The sequence below is a fragment of the Bombus huntii genome, chromosome 2, assembly GCF_024542735.1.
Source record: "Bombus huntii isolate Logan2020A chromosome 2, iyBomHunt1.1, whole genome shotgun sequence".
NCBI lineage: Eukaryota > Metazoa > Arthropoda > Insecta > Hymenoptera > Apidae > Bombus > Bombus huntii.
This window is the reverse complement of record NC_066239.1, coordinates 6,808,868-6,833,313: the sequence shown is the minus strand read 5'-3', so window position 1 is coordinate 6,833,313 and position 24,446 is coordinate 6,808,868.

Here is a 24,446-nt window from a genome sequence, read left to right as displayed (position 1 = left end):
ACGTATTACGTTATAACTTATAACGTAGTAACGTATTACGTTAAATGCTTTAACGTCATATGGTATAACGTAATAACGTATTACGATATATGGTATACCGTCATATGGTATAACGTCATATGGTATAACGTTATAACGTATTACGTTATATGGTATCACGTTATAACGTATTACGTTATATGGCATAACGTTATAACGTATTACGTTATATGGTATAACGTCATATGGTATAACGTTATAACGTATTACGTTATATGGTATTACGTCATAGCGTATTACGTTATATGGAATATCGTTATAACGTATTACGTTATATGGTATAACGTTATAACGTTATAACGTATTACGTTATATGGTATTACGTGATATGGTATTACGTTATATGGTATTAGGTTATAACGAATTACGTTATATGGTATAACGTTATAACGTATTACCTTATATGGTATAACATCATATGTTATATCGTTATAACGTCTTACGTTATATGTTATAACGTCATATGGTATAACGTCATATGGTATAACGTTATAACGTATTACGTTATATGGTATCACGTTATAACGTATTACGTTATATGGCATAACGTTATAACGTATTACGTTATATGGTATAACGTCATATGGTATAACGTTATAACGTATTACGTTATATGGTATTACGTCATAACGTATTACGTTATATGGTATATCGTTATAACGTATTACGTTATATGCTATAACGTCGTATAGTATAACGTTATAACGTATTAGGTTATATGGTGTTACGTTATATGGTATTACGTTATAACGTATTACGTTATATGGTATAACGTTATAACGTATTACGTTATATGGTGTAACGTTATAACGTATTACGTTATATGGTATAACGTCATGTGGTATAACGTTATAACGTATTACGTTATATGGTATTACGTCACAACGTATTACGTTATATCTTATAACGTAGTAACGTATTACGTTATATGCTATAACGTCATATGGTATAACGTCTTAACGTATTACGATGTATGGTATAACGTCATATGGTATAACGTCATATGTTATAACGTTATAACGTATTACGTTATATGGTATCACGTTATAACGTATTACGTTATATGGCTTAACGTTATAACGTATTACGTTATATGGTATAACGCCATATGGTATAACGTTATAACGTATTACGTTATATGGTATTACGTCATAACGTATTACGTTATATGGTATGTCGTTATAACGTATTACGTTATATGGTATAACGTTATAACGTTATAACGTATTACGTTATGTGGTATGACGTTATAACGTGTTACGTTATATGGTATAACGTCATATGGTATAACGTTATAACGTATTACGTTATATGGTATTACGTCATAACGTATTACGTTATATGGTATATCGTTATAACGTATTACGTTATAAGCTATAACGTCGTGTAGTATAACGTTATAACGTATTACGTTATATGGTATTACGTTATATGGTATTACGTTATAACGTATTACGTTATATGGTATAACGTTATAACGTATTACCTTATATGGTATAACGTCATATGGTATAACGTTATAACGTATTACGTTATAGGATATTACGTTATAACGTATTACGTTATATGGTATAACGTTATAACGTATTACGTTATATGGTATTACGTCATAACGTATTACATTATATGGTATATCGTTATAACGTATTACGTTATATGCTATAACGTCGTATAGTATAACGTTATAACGTATTTCGTTATATGGTATTACGTTATATGGTATTACGTTATATGGTATTACGTTATAACGTATTACGTTATATGGTATAACGTTATAACGTATTACCTTATATGGTATAACGTCATATGGTATAACGTTATAACGTATTACGTTATAGGATATTACGTTATAACGTATTACGTTATATGGTATAACGTTATAACGTATTACGTTATATGGTATTACGTCATAACGTATTACATTATATGGTATATCGTTATAACGTATTACGTTATATGCTATAACGTCGTATAGTATAACGTTATAACGTATTTCGTTATATGGTATTACGTTATATGGTATTACGTTATAACGTATTACGTTATATGGTATAATGTTCTAACGTATTATGTTATATGGTATAACATTATAACGTATTACGTTTTATGGTATAACATTATAACGTATTACGTTATATGCTATAACGTCATATGGTATAACGTCATAACGTATTACGGTATATGGTATAACGTAATATGGTATAACGTCATAATGTATTACGTTATATGGTGTAACGTCATTTGGTATTACGTTATAAGGTATTACGTTATATGGTATATCGTTATAACGAATTGCGTTATATGGTATATCGTTATATCGTATTACGTTATATTTTATAACGTTATATGGTATTATGTTATATGGTATAACGTTAGCACGTATTACCTTATATGGTATAACATTATAACGTATTACGTTATATGGTATAACGTCATATGGTATTACATTGTAACGTATTACGTTATATGGTGTAACGTTATAACGTATTACCTTATATGGTATAATGTCATATGGAATAACGATATAACGTATTACGTCACATGGTATAACGTCATATTGTATAACGTGGTAACGCATTACGTTATATGGTGCAACGTCGTATGGCATAACGTTATAACGTATTACGTTATATGGTATTACGTTATAACGTATTACGTTATATGGTATAACGATATAACGTATTACGTTATATGATATTACGTTATAACGTATTACGTTATATGGTATAACGTTATATCGTATTACCTTATATGGTATAACGTCATATGGTATAACGTTATAGCGTATTACGTTATATGGTATAACATTATAACGTATTACGTTATATGGTATCACGTCAAAACGAATTACGTTATTTGGTATAACGTTATAACGTATAACGTTATAACGTATTACGTTATATGGTATAACGTTGTAACGTATTACGTTATATGGTATAACGTCATATGTTATAACGTTATGATGTATTACGTCATATTGTACAACGTTATAACGTAATACGTTATATGGTATAACGTAATATGGTATTACGTTATAACGTATTACGTTATATGGTATAACGATATAACGTATTACGTCATATGGTATAACGATATAACGTATTACGTTATATGGTATAACGTCATATGCTATAACGTTATAATGTATTACGTCATATTGTACAACGTTATAACGTAATACGTTATATGGTATAACGTTATAACGTATTGCATTATGTGGTATTACGTTATAACGTATTACGTTATATGGTATAACGTTATAACGTATTACGTTAAATGGTATAATGTCATGTGGTATAACGTTATAACGTATTACGTTATATGGTATTACGTCGTAACGTAATACGTTATATGGTATAACGTTATAACGTATTACGTTATATCTTATAACGTAGTAACGTATTACGTTATATGCTATAACGTCATATGGTATAACGTTATAACGTATCACGTTATATGGTATAACGTCATATGTTACAACGTTATAATGTATTACGTCATATTGTATAACGTTATAACGTAATGCGTTATATGGTATAACGTCATATGGTATAACGTTATAACGTATTACGTTATATGGTATTACGTCATAACGTAATACGTTATATGGTATAACGTTATAACGTATTACGTTATATGGTATTACGTTATAACTTATTACGTTAGATGGTATAACGTTATAACGTATTACGTTATATGGTATAACGTTATAACGTATAACGTCATATAGTATAACGTTATAACGGAATACGTGTTATATTATTACGTTATAACTTATTACGTTATATGGTATAACGTTATAACGTATTACCTTATATGGTATAACGTTATATGGTATAACGTTATAACGTTATAACGTATTAGGTTATATGGTATTACGTTATAACTTATTACGTTATACGGTATAACGTTATAACGTATTACGTTATATGGTATAACGTCATATGGTATAACGTTATAACGTATTACGTTATATGGTATTACGTTATAACTTTTTACGTTATATGGTTTAACGTCATAACGTATTACGTCATATGGTATAACGATATAACGTATTACGTTATATGGTATAACGTCATATGCTATAACGTTATAATGTATTACGTCATATTGTACAACGTTATAACGTAATACGTTATATGGTATTACGTCATAACGTATTACGTTATATGGTATATCGTTATAACGTATTACGTTATATGCTGTAACGTCATATAGTATAACGTTATAACGTATTACGTTATATGGTATTACGTTATAACGTATTACGTTATATGGTATAACGTTATAACGTATTACGTTATATGGTATAACGTTATATGGTATAACGTTATAGCGTATGACCTTATATGGTATAACGTCATATGGTATAACGTTATAAAGCATTACGTTATATGGTATCACGTTATAACGTATTACGTTATAAGGCATAACGTTATAACGTATTACGTTATATGATATTACGCCATAACGTATTGCGTTATATGGTATAACGTAATAACGTATTACGTTATATGCTATAACGTCATATGGAATAACGTTATAACGTATTACGTTATATGGTATTACGTCATAACGTATTACGTTATATGGTATATCGTTATAACGTATTACGTTATATGCTATAACGTCGTATAGTATAACGTTATAACGTATTACGTTATATGGTATTACGTTATATGGTATTACGTTATAACGTATTACGTTATATGGTATAACGTTATAACGTATTACCTTATATGGTATAACGTCATATGGTATAACGTTATAACGTATTACGTTATAGGATATTACGTTATAACGTATTACGTTATATGGTATAACGTTATAACGTATTACGTTATATGGTATTACGTTATATGGTATTACGTTATAACGTATTACGTTATATGGTATAACGTCGTATGGTATAACGTTATAACGTATTACGTTATATGGTATCACGTTATAACGTATTACGTTATATGGCATAACGTTATAACGTATTACGTTATATGGTATAACGTCATATGGTATAACGTTATAACGTATTACGTTATATGGTATTACGTTATATGGTATTACGTTATAACGTATTACGTTATATGGTATAACGTTATAACGTATTACCTTATATGGTATAACATCATATGGTATATCGTTATAACGTGTTACGTTATATGGTATAACGTCATATGGTATAACGTTATAACGTATTACGTTATATGGTATCACGTTATAACGTATTACGTTATATGGCATAACGTTATAACGTATTACGTTATATGGTATAACGTCATATGGTATAACGTTATAACGTATTACGTTATATGGTATTACGTTATATGGTATTACGTTATAACGTATTACGTTATATGGTATAACGTTATAACGTATTACCTTATATGGTATAACGTCATATGGTATAACGTTATAACGTATTACGTTATATGGTATTACGTTATAACGTATTACCATATAACGTATAACGTTATAACGTGTTACGTTATATGGTATAACGTCAAATGGTATAACGTTATAACGTATTACGTTATACGGTATTACGTCAACACGTATTACGTTATATGGTATTACGTTATAACGTATTACGTTATATGGTATAACGTTATAACGTATTACGTTATATGGTATTACGTTATATGGTATTACGTTATATGGTATTACGTTATATGGTATTACGTTATAACGTATTACGTTATATGGTATAACGTTATAACGTATTACGTTATATGGTATAACGTTATAACGTTATAACGTATGACGTTATATGGCATAACGTTATAACGTATTACGTTATATGGTATAACGTCATATGGTATAACGTTATAACGTATTACGTTATATGGTATTACGTCATAACGTATTACGTTATATGGTATATCGTTATAACGTATTACGTTATATGCTATAACGTCGTATAGTATAACGTTATAACGTATTACGTTATATGGTATTACGTTATATGGTATTACGTTATATGGTATTACGTTATAACGTATTACGTTATATGGTATAACGTTATAACGTATTACCTTATATGGTATAACGTCATATGGTATAACGTTATAACGTATTACGTTATAGGGTATAACGTCATGTGGTATAACGTTATAACGTATTACGTTATATGGTATTACGTCATAACGAATTACGTTATAACTTATAACGTAGTAACGTATTACGTTATATGCTTTAACGTCATATGGTATAACGTAATAACGTATTACGATATATGGTATAACGTCATATGGTATAACGTCATATGGTATAACGTTATAACGTATTACGTTATATGGTATCACGTTATAACGTATTACGTTATATGGCATAACGTTATAACGTATTACGTTATATGGTATAACGTCATATGGTATAACGTTATAACGTATTACGTTATATGGTATTACGTCATAGCGTATTACGTTATATGGAATATCGTTATAACGTATTACGTTATATGGTATAACGTTATAACGTTATAACTTATTACGTTATATGGTATTACGTTATATGGTATTACGTTATATGGTATTAGGTTATAACGAATTACGTTATATGGTATAACGTTATAACGTATTACCTTATATGGTATAACATCATATGTTATATCGTTATAACGTCTTACGTTATATGTTATAACGTCATATGGTATAACGTCATATGGTATAACGTTATAACGTATTACGTTATATGGTATCACGTTATAACGTATTACGTTATATGGCATAACGTTATAACGTATTACGTTATATGGTATAACGTCATATGGTATAACGTTATAACGTATTACGTTATATGGTATTACGTCATAACGTATTACGTTATATGGTATATCGTTATAACGTATTACGTTCTATGGTATAACGTTATAACGTTATAACGTATTACGTTATATGGTATTACGTCAACACGTATTACGTTATATGGCATAACGTTATAACGTATTACGTTATATGGTATATCGTCATATGGTATAACGTTATAACGTATTACGTTATATGGTATTACGTCATAACGTATTACGTTATATGGTATATCGTTATAACGTATTACGTTATATGCTATAACGTCGTATAGTATAACGTTATAACGTATTAGGTTATATGGTGTTACGTTATATGGTATTACGTTATAACGTATTACGTTATATGGTATAACGTTATAACGTATTACGTTATATGGTGTAACGTTATAACGTATTACGTTATATGGTATAACGTCATGTGGTATAACGTTATAACGTATTACGTTATATGGTATTACGTCACAACGTATTACGTTATATCTTATAACGTAGTAACGTATTACGTTATATGCTATAACGTCATATGGTATAACGTTATAACGTATTACGTTATATGGTATTACGTTATAACGTATTACCATATAACGTATAACGTTATAACGTGTTACGTTATATGGTATAACGTCAAATGGTATAACGTTATAACGTATTACGTTATACGGTATTACGTCAACACGTATTACGTTATATGGTATTACGTTATAACGTATTACGTTATATGGTATAACGTTATAACGTATTACGTTATATGGTATTACGTTATATGGTATTACGTTATATGGTATTACGTTATATGGTATTACGTTATAACGTATTACGTTATATGGTATAACGTTATAACGTATTACGTTATATGGTATAACGTTATAACGTTATAACGTATGACGTTATATGGCATAACGTTATAACGTATTACGTTATATGGTATAACGTCATATGGTATAACGTTATAACGTATTACGTTATATGGTATTACGTCATAACGTATTACGTTATATGGTATATCGTTATAACGTATTACGTTATATGCTATAACGTCGTATAGTATAACGTTATAACGTATTACGTTATATGGTATTACGTTATATGGTATTACGTTATAACGTATTACGTTATATGGTATTACGTCATAGCGTATTACGTTATATGGAATATCGTTATAACGTATTACGTTATATGGTATAACGTTATAACGTTATAACGTATTACGTTATATGGTATTACGTTATATGGTATTACGTTATATGGTATTAGGTTATAACGAATTACGTTATATGGTATAACGTTATAACGTATTACCTTATATGGTATAACATCATATGTTATATCGTTATAACGTCTTACGTTATATGTTATAACGTCATATGGTATAACGTCATATGGTATAACGTTATAACGTATTACGTTATATGGTATCACGTTATAACGTATTACGTTATATGGCATAACGTTATAACGTATTACGTTATATGGTATAACGTCATATGGTATAACGTTATAACGTATTACGTTATATGGTATTACGTCATAACGTATTACGTTATATGGTATATCGTTATAACGTATTACGTTCTATGGTATAACGTTATAACGTTATAACGTATTACGTTATATGGTATTACGTCAACACGTACTACGTTATATGGCATAACGTTATAACGTATTACGTTATATGGTATATCGTCATATGGTATAACGTTATAACGTATTACGTTATATGGTATTACGTCATAACGTATTACGTTATATGGTATATCGTTATAACGTATTACGTTATATGCTATAACGTCGTATAGTATAACGTTATAACGTATTAGGTTATATGGTGTTACGTTATATGGTATTACGTTATAACGTATTACGTTATATGGTATAACGTTATAACGTATTACGTTATATGGTGTAACGTTATAACGTATTACGTTATATGGTATAACGTCATGTGGTATAACGTTATAACGTATTACGTTATATGGTATTACGTCACAACGTATTACGTTATATCTTATAACGTAGTAACGTATTACGTTATATGCTATAACGTCATATGGTATAACGTCTTAACGTATTACGATGTATGGTATAACGTCATATGGTATAACGTCATATGTTATAACGTTATAACGTATTACGTTATATGGTATCACGTTATAACGTATTACGTTATATGGCTTAACGTTATAACGTATTACGTTATATGGTATAACGTCATATGGTATAACGTTATAACGTATTACGTTATATGGTATTACGTCATAACGTATTACGTTATATGGTATATCGTTATAACGTATTACGTTATATGGTATAACGTTATAACGTTATAACGTATTACGTTATGTGGTATGACGTTATAACGTGTTACGTTATATGGTATAACGTCATATGGTATAACGTTATAACGTATTACGTTATATGGTATTACGTCATAACGGATTACGTTATATGGTATATCGTTATAACGTATTACGTTATAAGCTATAACGTCGTGTAGTATAACGTTATAACGTATTACGTTATATGGTATTACGTTATATGGTATTACGTTATAACGTATTACGTTATATGGTATAACGTTATAACGTATTACCTTATATGGTATAACGTCATATGGTATAACGTTATAACGTATTACGTTATAGGATATTACGTTATAACGTATTACGTTATATGGTATAACGTTATAACGTATTACGTTATATGGTATTACGTCATAACGTATTACATTATATGGTATATCGTTATAACGTATTACGTTATATGCTATAACGTCGTATAGTATAACGTTATAACGTATTTCGTTATATGGTATTACGTTATATGGTATTACGTTATATGGTATTACGTTATAACGTATTACGTTATATGGTATAACGTTATAACGTATTACCTTATATGGTATAACGTCATATGGTATAACGTTATAAGGTATTACGTTATAGGATATTACGTTATAACGTATTACGTTATATGGTATAACGTTATAACGTATTACGTTATATGGTATTACGTCATAACGTATTACATTATATGGTATATCGTTATAACGTATTACGTTATATGCTATAACGTCGTATAGTATAACGTTATAACGTATTTCGTTATATGGTATTACGTTATATGGTATTACGTTATAACGTATTACGTTATATGGTATAATGTTCTAACGTATTATGTTATATGGTATAACATTATAACGTATTACGTTTTATGGTATAACATTATAACGTATTACGTTATATGCTATAACGTCATATGGTATAACGTCATAACGTATTACGGTATATGGTATAACGTAATATGGTATAACGTCATAATGTATTACGTTATATGGTGTAACGTCATTTGGTATTACGTTATAAGGTATTACGTTATATGGTATATCGTTATAACGAATTGCGTTATATGGTATATCGTTATATCGTATTACGTTATATTTTATAACGTTATATGGTATTATGTTATATGGTATAACGTTAGCACGTATTACCTTATATGGTATAACATTATAACGTATTACGTTATATGGTATAACGTCATATGGTATTACATTGTAACGTATTACGTTATATGGTGTAACGTTATAACGTATTACCTTATATGGTATAATGTCATATGGAATAACGATATAACGTATTACGTCACATGGTATAACGTCATATGGTATAACGTGGTAACGCATTACGTTATATGGTGCAACGTCGTATGGCATAACGTTATAACGTATTACGTTATATGGTATTACGTTATAACGTATTACGTTATATGGTATAACGATATAACGTATTACGTTATATGATATTACGTTATAACGTATTACGTTATATGGTATAACGTTATATCGTATTACCTTATATGGTATAACGTCATATGGTATAACGTTATAGCGTATTACGTTATATGGTATAACATTATAACGTATTACGTTATATGGTATCACGTCAAAACGAATTACGTTATTTGGTATAACGTTATAACGTATAACGTTATAACGTATTACGTTATATGGTATAACGTTGTAACGTATTACGTTATATGGTATAACGTCATATGTTATAACGTTATGATGTATTACGTCATATTGTACAACGTTATAACGTAATACGTTATATGGTATAACGTAATATGGTATTACGTTATAACGTATTACGTTATATGGTATAACGATATAACGTATTACGTCATATGGTATAACGATATAACGTATTACGTTATATGGTATAACGTCATATGCTATAACGTTATAATGTATTACGTCATATTGTACAACGTTATAACGTAATACGTTATATGGTATAACGTTATAACGTATTGCATTATGTGGTATTACGATATAACGTATTACGTTATATGGTATAACGTTATAACGTATTACGTTAAATGGTATAATGTCATGTGGTATAACGTTATAACGTATTACGTTATATGGTATTACGTCATAACGTAATACGTTATATGGTATAACGTTATAACGTATTACGTTATATCTTATAACGTAGTAACGTATTACGTTATATGCTATAACGTCATATGGTATAACGTTATAACGTATCACGTTATATGGTATAACGTCATATGTTACAACGTTATAATGTATTACGTCATATTGTATAACGTTATAACGTAATGCGTTATATGGTATAACGTCATATGGTATAACGTTATAACGTATTACGTTATATGGTATTACGTCATAACGTAATACGTTATATGGTATAACGTTATAACGTATTACGTTATATGGTATTACGTTATAACTTATTACGTTAGATGGTATAACGTTATAACGTATTACGTTATATGGTATAACGTTATAACGTATAACGTCATATAGTATAACGTTATAACGGAATACGTGTTATATTATTACGTTATAACTTATTACGTTATATGGTATAACGTTATAACGTATTACCTTATATGGTATAACGTTATATGGTATAACGTTATAACGTTATAACGTATTAGGTTATATGGTATTACGTTATAACTTTTTACGTTATATGGTTTAACGTCATAACGTATTACGTTATATGGTATAACGTTATAACGTATTACGTTATATGGTATTACGTCATAACGTATTACGTTATATGGTATATCGTTATAACGTATTACGTTATATGCTGTAACGTCATATAGTATAACGTTATAACGTATTACGTTATATGGTATTACGTTATAACGTATTACGTTATATGGTATAACGTTATAACGTATTACGTTATATGGTATAACGTTATATGGTATAACGTTATAGCGTATGACCTTATATGGTATAACGTCATATGGTATAACGTTATAAAGCATTACGTTATATGGTATCACGTTATAACGTATTACGTTATAAGGCATAACGTTATAACGTATTACGTTATATGATATTACGCCATAACGTATTGCGTTATATGGTATAACGTAATAACGTATTACGTTATATGCTATAACGTCATATGGAATAACGTTATAACGTATTACGTTATATGGTATTACGTCATAACGTATTACGTTATATGGTATATCGTTATAACGTATTACGTTATATGCTATAACGTCGTATAGTATAACGTTATAACGTATTACGTTATATGGTATTACGTTATATGGTATTACGTTATAACGTATTACGTTATATGGTATAACGTTATAACGTATTACCTTATATGGTATAACGTCATATGGTATAACGTTATAACGTATTACGTTATAGGATATTACGTTATAACGTATTACGTTATATGGTATAACGTTATAACGTATTACGTTATATGGTATTACGTTATATGGTATTACGTTATAACGTATTACGTTATATGGTATAACGTCGTATGGTATTACGTGGTAACGCATTACGTTATATGGTGTAACGTCGTATGGCATAACGTTATAACGTATTACGTTATATGGTATTACGTTATAACGTATTACGTTATATGGTATAACGTTATAACGTATTACGTTATATGGTATAACGTCATATGGTATAACGTTATAACGTATTACGTTATATGGTATTACGTTATATGGTATTACGTTATAACGTATTACGTTGTATGGTATAACGTTATAACGTATTACCTTATATGGTATAATGTCATATTGTATAACGTTATAACGTATTACGTTATATGGTATTACGTTATAACGTATTACGTTATATGGTATAACGTTATAACGTATTACGTTATATGGTATAACGTCATATGGTATAACGTTATAACGTATTACGTTATATGGTATTACGTTATATGGTATTACGTTATAACGTATTACGTTGTATGGTATAACGTTATAACGTATTACCTTATATGGTATAATGTCATATTGTATAACGTTATAACGTATTACGTTATAGGGTATTACGTTATAACGTATTACGTTATAGGGTATTGCGTTATAACGTATTACGTTATATGGTATAACGTTATAACGTTATAACGTATTAGGTTACATGGTATTACGTTATAACTTATTACGTTATATGGTATAACGTTATAACGTATTACGTTATATGGTATAACGTCATATGGTATAACGTTATAACGTATTACGTTATATGGTATTAGGTTATAACGAATTACGTTATATGGTATAACGTTATAACGTATTACCTTATATGGTATAACATCATATGGTATATCGTTATAACGTGTTACGTTATATGGTATAACGTCATATGGTATAACGTTATAACGTATTACGTTATATGGTATCACGTTATAACGTATTACGTTATATGGCATAACGTTATAACGTATTACGTTATATGGTATAACGTCATATGGTATAACGTTATAACGTATTACGTTATATGGTATTACGTTATATGGTATTACGTTATAACGTATTACGTTATATGGTATAACGTTATAACGTATTACCTTATATAGTATAACGTCATATGGTATAACGTTATAACGTATTACGTTATATGGTATTACGTTATAACGTATTACCATATAACGTATAACGTTATAACGTGTTACGTTATATGGTATATCGTCAAATGGTATAACGTTATAACGTATTACGTTATACGGTATTACGTCAACACGTATTACGTTATATGGTATTACGTTATAACGTATTACGTTATATGGTATAACGTTATAACGTATTACGTTATATGATATTACGTTATAACGTATTACGTTATATGGTATAACGTTATAACGTATTACGTTATATGCTATAACGTCATATGGTATAACGTTATAACGTATTACGTTATATGGTATTACGTTATAACGTATTACGTTATATGGTATAACGTTATAACGTATTACGTTATATGATATTACGTTATAACGTATTACGTTATATGGTATAACTTTATAACGTATTACCTTTTATGGTATAACGTCATATGGTATAACGTTATAACGTATTACGTTATAAGGTATCACGTTATAACGTATTACGTTATATGGTATTAGGTTATAACGAATTACGTTATATGGTATAACGTTATAACGTATTACCTTATATGGTATAACATCATATGGTATATCGTTATAACGTGTTACGCTATATGGTATAACGTCATATGGTATAACGTTATAACGTATTACGTTATATGGTATTAGGTTATAACGAATTACGTTATATGGTATAACGTTATAACGTATTACCTTATATGGTATAACATCATATGGTATATCGTTATAAAGTGTTACGTTATATGGTATAACGTCATATGGTATAACGTTATAACGTATTACGTTATATGGTATCACGTTATAACGTATTACGTTATATGGCATAACGTTATAACGTATTACGTTATATGGTATAACGTCATATGGTATAACGTTATAACGTATTACGTTATATGGTATTACGTTATATGGTATTACGTTATAACGTATTACGTTATATGGTATAACGTTATAACGTATTACCTTATATGGTATAATGTCATATTGTATAACGTTATAACGTATTACGTTATAGGGTATTACGTTATAACGTATTACGTGATAGGGTATTGCGTTATAACGTATTACGTTATATGGTATAACGTCGTATGGTATAACGTGGTAACGCATTACGTTATATGGTGTAACGTCGTATGGCATAACGTTATAACGTATTACGTTATATGGTATTACGTTATAACGTATTACGTTATATGGTATAACGTTATAACGTATTACGTTATATGGTATAACGTCATATGGTATAACGTTATAACGTATTACGTTATATGGTATTAGGTTATAACGAATTACGTTATATGGTATAACGTTATAACGTATTACCTTATATGGTATAACATCATATGGTATATCGTTATAACGTGTTACGTTATATGGTATAACGTCATATGGTATAACGTTATAACGTATTACGTTATATGGTATTACGTTATAACGTATTACGTTATATGGTATAACGTTATAACGTATTACGTTATATGGTATTACGTCATAACGTATTACGTTATATGGTATATCGTTATAACGTATTACGTTATATGCTATAACGTCGTATAGTATAACGTTATAACGTATTACGTTATATGGTATTACGTTATATGGTATTACGTTATAACGTATTACGTTATATGGTATTACGTCATAACGAATTACGTTATAACTTATAACGTAGTAACGTATTACGTTATATGCTTTAACGTCATATGGTATAACGTAATAACGTATTACGATATATGGTATAACGTCATATGGTATAACGTCATATGGTATAACGTTATAACGTATTACGTTATATGGTATCACGTTATAACGTATTACGTTATATGGCATAACGTTATAACGTATTACGTTATATGGTATAACGTCATATGGTATAACGTTATAACGTATTACGTTATATGGTATTACGTCATAGCGTATTACGTTATATGGAATATCGTTATAACGTATTACGTTATATGGTATAACGTTATAACGTTATAACGTATTACGTTATATGGTATTACGTTATATGGTATTACGTTATATGGTATTAGGTTATAACGAATTACGTTATATGGTATAACGTTATAACGTATTACCTTATATGGTATAACATCATATGTTATATCGTTATAACGTCTTACGTTATATGTTATAACGTCATATGGTATAACGTCATATGGTATAACGTTATAACGTATTACGTTATATGGTATCACGTTATAACGTATTACGTTATATGGCATAACGTTATAACGTATTACGTTATATGGTATAACGTCATATGGTATAACGTTATAACGTATTACGTTATATGGTATTACGTCATAACGTATTACGTTATATGGTATATCGTTATAACGTATTACGTTCTATGGTATAACGTTATAACGTTATAACGTATTACGTTATATGGTATTACGTCAACACGTACTACGTTATATGGCATAACGTTATAACGTATTACGTTATATGGTATATCGTCATATGGTATAACGTTATAACGTATTACGTTATATGGTATTACGTCATAACGTATTACGTTATATGGTATATCGATATAACGTATTACGTTATATGCTATAACGTCGTATAGTATAACGTTATAACGTATTAGGTTATATGGTGTTACGTTATATGGTATTACGTTATAACGTATTACGTTATATGGTATAACGTTATAACGTATTACGTTATATGGTGTAACGTTATAACGTATTACGTTATATGGTATAACGACATGTGGTATAACGTTATAACGTATTACGTTATATGGTATTACGTCACAACGTATTACGTTATATCTTATAACGTAGTAACGTATTACGTTATATGCTATAACGTCATATGGTATAACGTCTTAACGTATTACGATGTATGGTATAACGTCATATGGTATAACGTCATATGTTATAACGTTATAACGTATTACGTTATATGGTATCACGTTATAACGTATTACGTTATATGGCTTAACGTTATAACGTATTACGTTATATGGTATAACGTCATATGGTATAACGTTATAACGTATTACGTTATATGGTATTACGTCATAACGTATTACGTTATATGGTATATCGTTATAACGTATTACGTTATATGGTATAACGTTATAACGTTATAACGTATTACGTTATGTGGTATGACGTTATAACGTGTTACGTTATATGGTATAACGTCATATGGTATAACGTTATAACGTATTACGTTATATGGTATTACGTCATAACGGATTACGTTATATGGTATATCGTTATAACGTATTACGTTATAAGCTATAACGTCGTGTAGTATAACGTTATAACGTATTACGTTATATGGTATTACGTTATATGGTATTACGTTATAACGTATTACGTTATATGGTATAACGTTATAACGTATTACCTTATATGGTATAACGTCATATGGTATAACGTTATAACGTATTACGTTATAGGATATTACGTTATAACGTATTACGTTATATGGTATAACGTTATAACGTATTACGTTATATGGTATTACGTCATAACGTATTACATTATATGGTATATCGTTATAACGTATTACGTTATATGCTATAACGTCGTATAGTATAACGTTATGTCGTATTTCGTTATATGGTATTACGTTATATGGTATTACGTTATATGGTATTACGTTATAACGTATTACGTTATATGGTATAACGTTATAACGTATTACCTTATATGGTATAACGTCATATGGTATAACGTTATAACGTATTACGTTATAGGATATTACGTTATAACGTATTACGTTATATGGTATAACGTTATAACGTATTACGTTATATGGTATTACGTCATAACGTATTACATTATATGGTATATCGTTATAACGTATTACGTTATATGCTATAACGTCGTATAGTATAACGTTATAACGTATTTCGTTATATGGTATTACGTTATATGGTATTACGTTATAACGTATTACGTTATATGGTATAATGTTCTAACGTATTATGTTATATGGTATAACATTATAACGTATTACGTTTTATGGTATAACATTATAACGTATTACGTTATATGCTATAACGTCATATGGTATAACGTCATAACGTATTACGGTATATGGTATAACGTAATATGGTATAACGTCATAATGTATTACGTTATATGGTGTAACGTCATTTGGTATTACGTTATAAGGTATTACGTTATATGGTATATCGTTATAACGAATTGCGTTATATGGTATATCGTTATATCGTATTACGTTATATTTTATAACGTTATATGGTATTATGTTATATGGTATAACGTTAGCACGTATTACCTTATATGGTATAACATTATAACGTATTACGTTATATGGTATAACGTCATATGGTATTACATTGTAACGTATTACGTTATATGGTGTAACGTTATAACGTATTACCTTATATGGTATAATGTCATATGGAATAACGATATAACGTATTACGTCACATGGTATAACGTCATATGGTATAACGTGGTAACGCATTACGTTATATGGTGCAACGTCGTATGGCATAACGTTATAACGTATTACGTTATATGGTATTACGTTATAACGTATTACGTTATATGGTATAACGATATAACGTATTACGTTATATGATATTACGTTATAACGTATTACGTTATATGGTATAACGTTATATCGTATTACCTTATATGGTATAACGTCATATGGTATAACGTTATAGCGTATTACGTTATATGGTATAACATTATAACGTATTACGTTATATGGTATCACGTCAAAACGAATTACGTTATTTGGTATAACGTTATAACGTATAACGTTATAACGTATTACGTTATATGGTATAACGTTGTAACGTATTACGTTATATGGTATAACGTCATATGTTATAACGTTATGATGTATTACGTCATATTGTACAACGTTATAACGTAATACGTTATATGGTATAACGTAATATGGTATTACGTTATAACGTATTACGTTATATGGTATAACGATATAACGTATTACGTCATATGGTATAACGATATAACGTATTACGTTATATGGTATAACGTCATATGCTATAACGTTATAATGTATTACGTCATATTGTACAACGTTATAACGTAATACGTTATATGGTATAACGTTATAACGTATTGCATTATGTGGTATTACGATATAACGTATTACGTTATATGGTATAACGTTATAACGTATTACGTTAAATGGTATAATGTCATGTGGTATAACGTTATAACGTATTACGTTATATGGTATTACGTCATAACGTAATACGTTATATGGTATAACGTTATAACGTATTACGTTATATCTTATAACGTAGTAACGTATTACGTTATATGCTATAACGTCATATGGTATAACGTTATAACGTATCACGTTATATGGTATAACGTCATATGTTACAACGTTATAATGTATTACGTCATATTGTATAACGTTATAACGTAATGCGTTATATGGTATAACGTCATATGGTATAACGTTATAACGTATTACGTTATATGGTATTACGTCATAACGTAATACGTTATATGGTATAACGTTATAACGTATTACGTTATATGGTATTACGTTATAACTTATTACGTTAGATGGTATAACGTTATAACGTATTACGTTATATGGTATAACGTTATAACGTATAACGTCATATAGTATAACGTTATAACGGAATACGTGTTATATTATTACGTTATAACTTATTACGTTATATGGTATAACGTTATAACGTATTACCTTATATGGTATAACGTTATATGGTATAACGTTATAACGTTATAACGTATTAGGTTATATGGTATTACGTTATAACTTATTACGTTATACGGTATAACGTTATAACGTATTACGTTATATGGTATAACGTCATATGGTATAACGTTATAACGTATTACGTTATATGGTATTACGTTATAACTTTTTACGTTATATGGTTTAACGTCATAACGTATTACGTTATATGGTATAACGTTATAACGTATTACGTTATATGGTATTACGTCATAACGTATTACGTTATATGGTATATCGTTATAACGTATTACGTTATATGCTGTAACGTCATATAGTATAACGTTATAACGTATTACGTTATATGGTATTACGTTATAACGTATTACGTTATATGGTATAACGTTATAACGTATTACGTTATATGGTATAACGTTATATGGTATAACGTTATAGCGTATGACCTTATATGGTATAACGTCATATGGTATAACGTTATAAAGCATTACGTTATATGGTATCACGTTATAACGTATTACGTTATAAGGCATAACGTTATAACGTATTACGTTATATGATATTACGCCATAACGTATTGCGTTATATGGTATAACGTAATAACGTATTACGTTATATGCTATAACGTCATATGGAATAACGTTATAACGTATTACGTTATATGGTATTACGTCATAACGTATTACGTTATATGGTATATCGTTATAACGTATTACGTTATATGCTATAACGTCGTATAGTATAACGTTATAACGTATTACGTTATATGGTATTACGTTATATGGTATTACGTTATAACGTATTACGTTATATGGTATAACGTTATAACGTATTACCTTATATGGTATAACGTCATATGGTATAACGTTATAACGTATTACGTTATAGGATATTACGTTATAACGTATTACGTTATATGGTATAACGTTATAACGTATTACGTTATATGGTATTACGTTATATGGTATTACGTTATAACGTATTACGTTATATGGTATAACGTCGTATGGTATTACGTGGTAACGCATTACGTTATATGGTGTAACGTCGTATGGCATAACGTTATAACGTATTACGTTATATGGTATTACGTTATAACGTATTACGTTATATGGTATAACGTTATAACGTATTACGTTATATGGTATAACGTCATATGGTATAACGTTATAACGTATTACGTTATATGGTATTACGTTATATGGTATTACGTTATAACGTATTACGTTGTATGGTATAACGTTATAACGTATTACCTTATATGGTATAATGTCATATTGTATAACGTTATAACGTATTACGTTATATGGTATTACGTTATAACGTATTACGTTATATGGTATAACGTTATAACGTATTACGTTATATGGTATAACGTCATATGGTATAACGTTATAACGTATTATGTTATATGGTATTACGTTATATGGTATTACGTTATAACGTATTACGTTGTATGGTATAACGTTATAACGTATTACCTTATATGGTATAATGTCATATTGTATAACGTTATAACGTATTACGTTATAGGGTATTACGTTATAACGTATTACGTTATAGGGTATTGCGTTATAACGTATTACGTTATATGGTATAACGTTATAACGTTATAACGTATTAGGTTACATGGTATTACGTTATAACTTATTACGTTATATGGTATAACGTTATAACGTATTACGTTATATGGTATAACGTCATATGGTATAACGTTATAACGTATTACGTTATATGGTATTAGGTTATAACGAATTACGTTATATGGTATAACGTTATAACGTATTACCTTATATGGTATAACATCATATGGTATATCGTTATAACGTGTTACGTTATATGGTATAACGTCATATGGTATAACGTTATAACGTATTACGTTATATGGTATCACGTTATAACGTATTACGTTATATGGCATAACGTTATAACGTATTACGTTATATGGTATAACGTCATATGGTATAACGTTATAACGTATTACGTTATATGGTATTACGTTATATGGTATTACGTTATAACGTATTACGTTATATGGTATAACGTTATAACGTATTACCTTATATAGTATAACGTCATATGGTATAACGTTATAACGTATTACGTTATATGGTATTACGTTATAACGTATTACCATATAACGTATAACGTTATAACGTGTTACGTTATATGGTATATCGTCAAATGGTATAACGTTATAACGTATTACGTTATACGGTATTACGTCAACACGTATTACGTTATATGGTATTACGTTATAACGTATTACGTTATATGGTATAACGTTATAACGTATTACGTTATATGATATTACGTTATAACGTATTACGTTATATGGTATAACGTTATAACGTATTACGTTATATGCTATAACGTCATATGGTATAACGTTATAACGTATTACGTTATATGGTATTACGTTATAACGTATTACGTTATATGGTATAACGTTATAACGTATTACGTTATATGATATTACGTTATAACGTATTACGTTATATGGTATAACTTTATAACGTATTACCTTATATGGTATAACGTCATATGGTATAACGTTATAACGTATTACGTTATAAGGTATCACGTTACAACGTATTACGTTATATGGTATTAGGTTATAACGAATTACGTTATATGGTATAACGTTATAACGTATTACCTTATATGGTATAACATCATATGGTATATCGTTATAACGTGTTACGCTATATGGTATAACGTCATATGGTATAACGTTATAACGTATTACGTTATATGGTATTAGGTTATAACGAATTACGTTATATGGTATAACGTTATAACGTATTACCTTATATGGTATAACATCATATGGTATATCGTTATAACGTGTTACGTTATATGGTATAACGTCATATGGTATAACGTTATAACGTATTACGTTATATGGTATCACGTTATAACGTATTACGTTATATGGCATAACGTTATAACGTATTACGTTATATGGTATAACGTCATATGGTATAACGTTATAACGTATTACGTTATATGGTATTACGTTATATGGTATTACGTTATAACGTATTACGTTATATGGTATAACGTTATAACGTATTACCTTATATGGTATAATGTCATATTGTATAACGTTATAACGTATTACGTTATAGGGTATTACGTTATAACGTATTACGTGATAGGGTATTGCGTTATAACGTATTACGTTATATGGTATAACGTCGTATGGTATAACGTGGTAACGCATTACGTTATATGGTGTAACGTCGTATGGCATAACGTTATAACGTATTACGTTATATGGTATTACGTTATAACGTATTACGTTATATGGTATAACGTTATAACGTATTACGTTATATGGTATAACGTCATATGGTATAACGTTATAACGTATTACGTTATATGGTATTAGGTTATAACGAATTACGTTATATGGTATAACGTTATAACGTATTACCTTATATGGTATAACATCATATGGTATATCGTTATAACGTGTTACGTTATATGGTATAACGTCATATGGTATAACGTTATAACGTATTACGTTATATGGTATTACGTTATAACGTATTACGTTATATGGTATAACGTTATAACGTATTACGTTATATGGTATTACGTCATAACGTATTACGTTATATGGTATATCGTTATAACGTATTACGTTATATGCTATAACGTCGTATAGTATAACGTTATAACGTATTACGTTATATGGTATTACGTTATATGGTATTACGTTATAACGTATTACGTTATATGGTATTACGTTATATGGTATTACGTTATAACGTATTACGTTATATGGTATAACGTCGTATGGTATAACGTGGTAACGCATTACGTTATATGGTATAACGTCATATGGTATAACGTTATAACGTATTACGTTATATGGTATAACGCCATATGGTATAACGTTATAACGTATTACGTTATATGGTATTACGTTATATGGTATTACGTTATAACGTATTACGTTATATGGTATAACGTTATAACGTATTACCTTATATAGTATAACGTCATATGGTATAACGTTATAACGTATTACGTTATATGGTATTACGTTATAACGTATTACCATATAACGTATAACGTTATAACGTGTTACGTTATATGGTATATCGTCAAATGGTATAACGTTATAACGTATTACGTTATACGGTATTACGTCAACACGTATTACGTTATATGGTATTACGTTATAACGTATTACGTTATATGGTATAACGTTGTAACGTATTACGTTATATGATATTACGTTATAACGTATTACGTTATATGGTATAACGTTATAACGTATTACGTTATATGCTATAACGTCATATGTTATAACGTTATAACGTATTACGTTATATGGTATTACGTTATAACGTATTACGTTATATGGTATAACGTTATAACGTATTACGTTATATGATATTACGTTATAACGTATTACGTTATATGGTATAACTTTATAACGTATTACCTTATATGGTATAACGTCATATGGTATAACGTTATAACGTATTACGTTATAAGGTATCACGTTATAACGTATTACGTTATATGGTATTAGGTTATAACGAATTACGTTATATGGTATAACGTTATAACGTATTACCTTATATGGTATAACATCATATGGTATATCGTTATAACGTGTTACGTTATATGGTATAACGTCATATGGTATAACGTTATAACGTATTACGTTATATGGTATTAGGTTATAACGAATTACGTTATATGGTATAACGTTATAACGTATTACCTTATATGGTATAACATCATATGGTATATCGTTATAACGTGTTACGTTATATGGTATAACGTCATATGGTATAACGTTATAACGTATTACGTTATATGGTATCACGTTATAACGTATTACGTTATATGGCATAACGTTATAACGTATTACGTTATATGGTATAACGTCATATGGTATAACGTTATAACGTATTACGTTATATGGTATTACG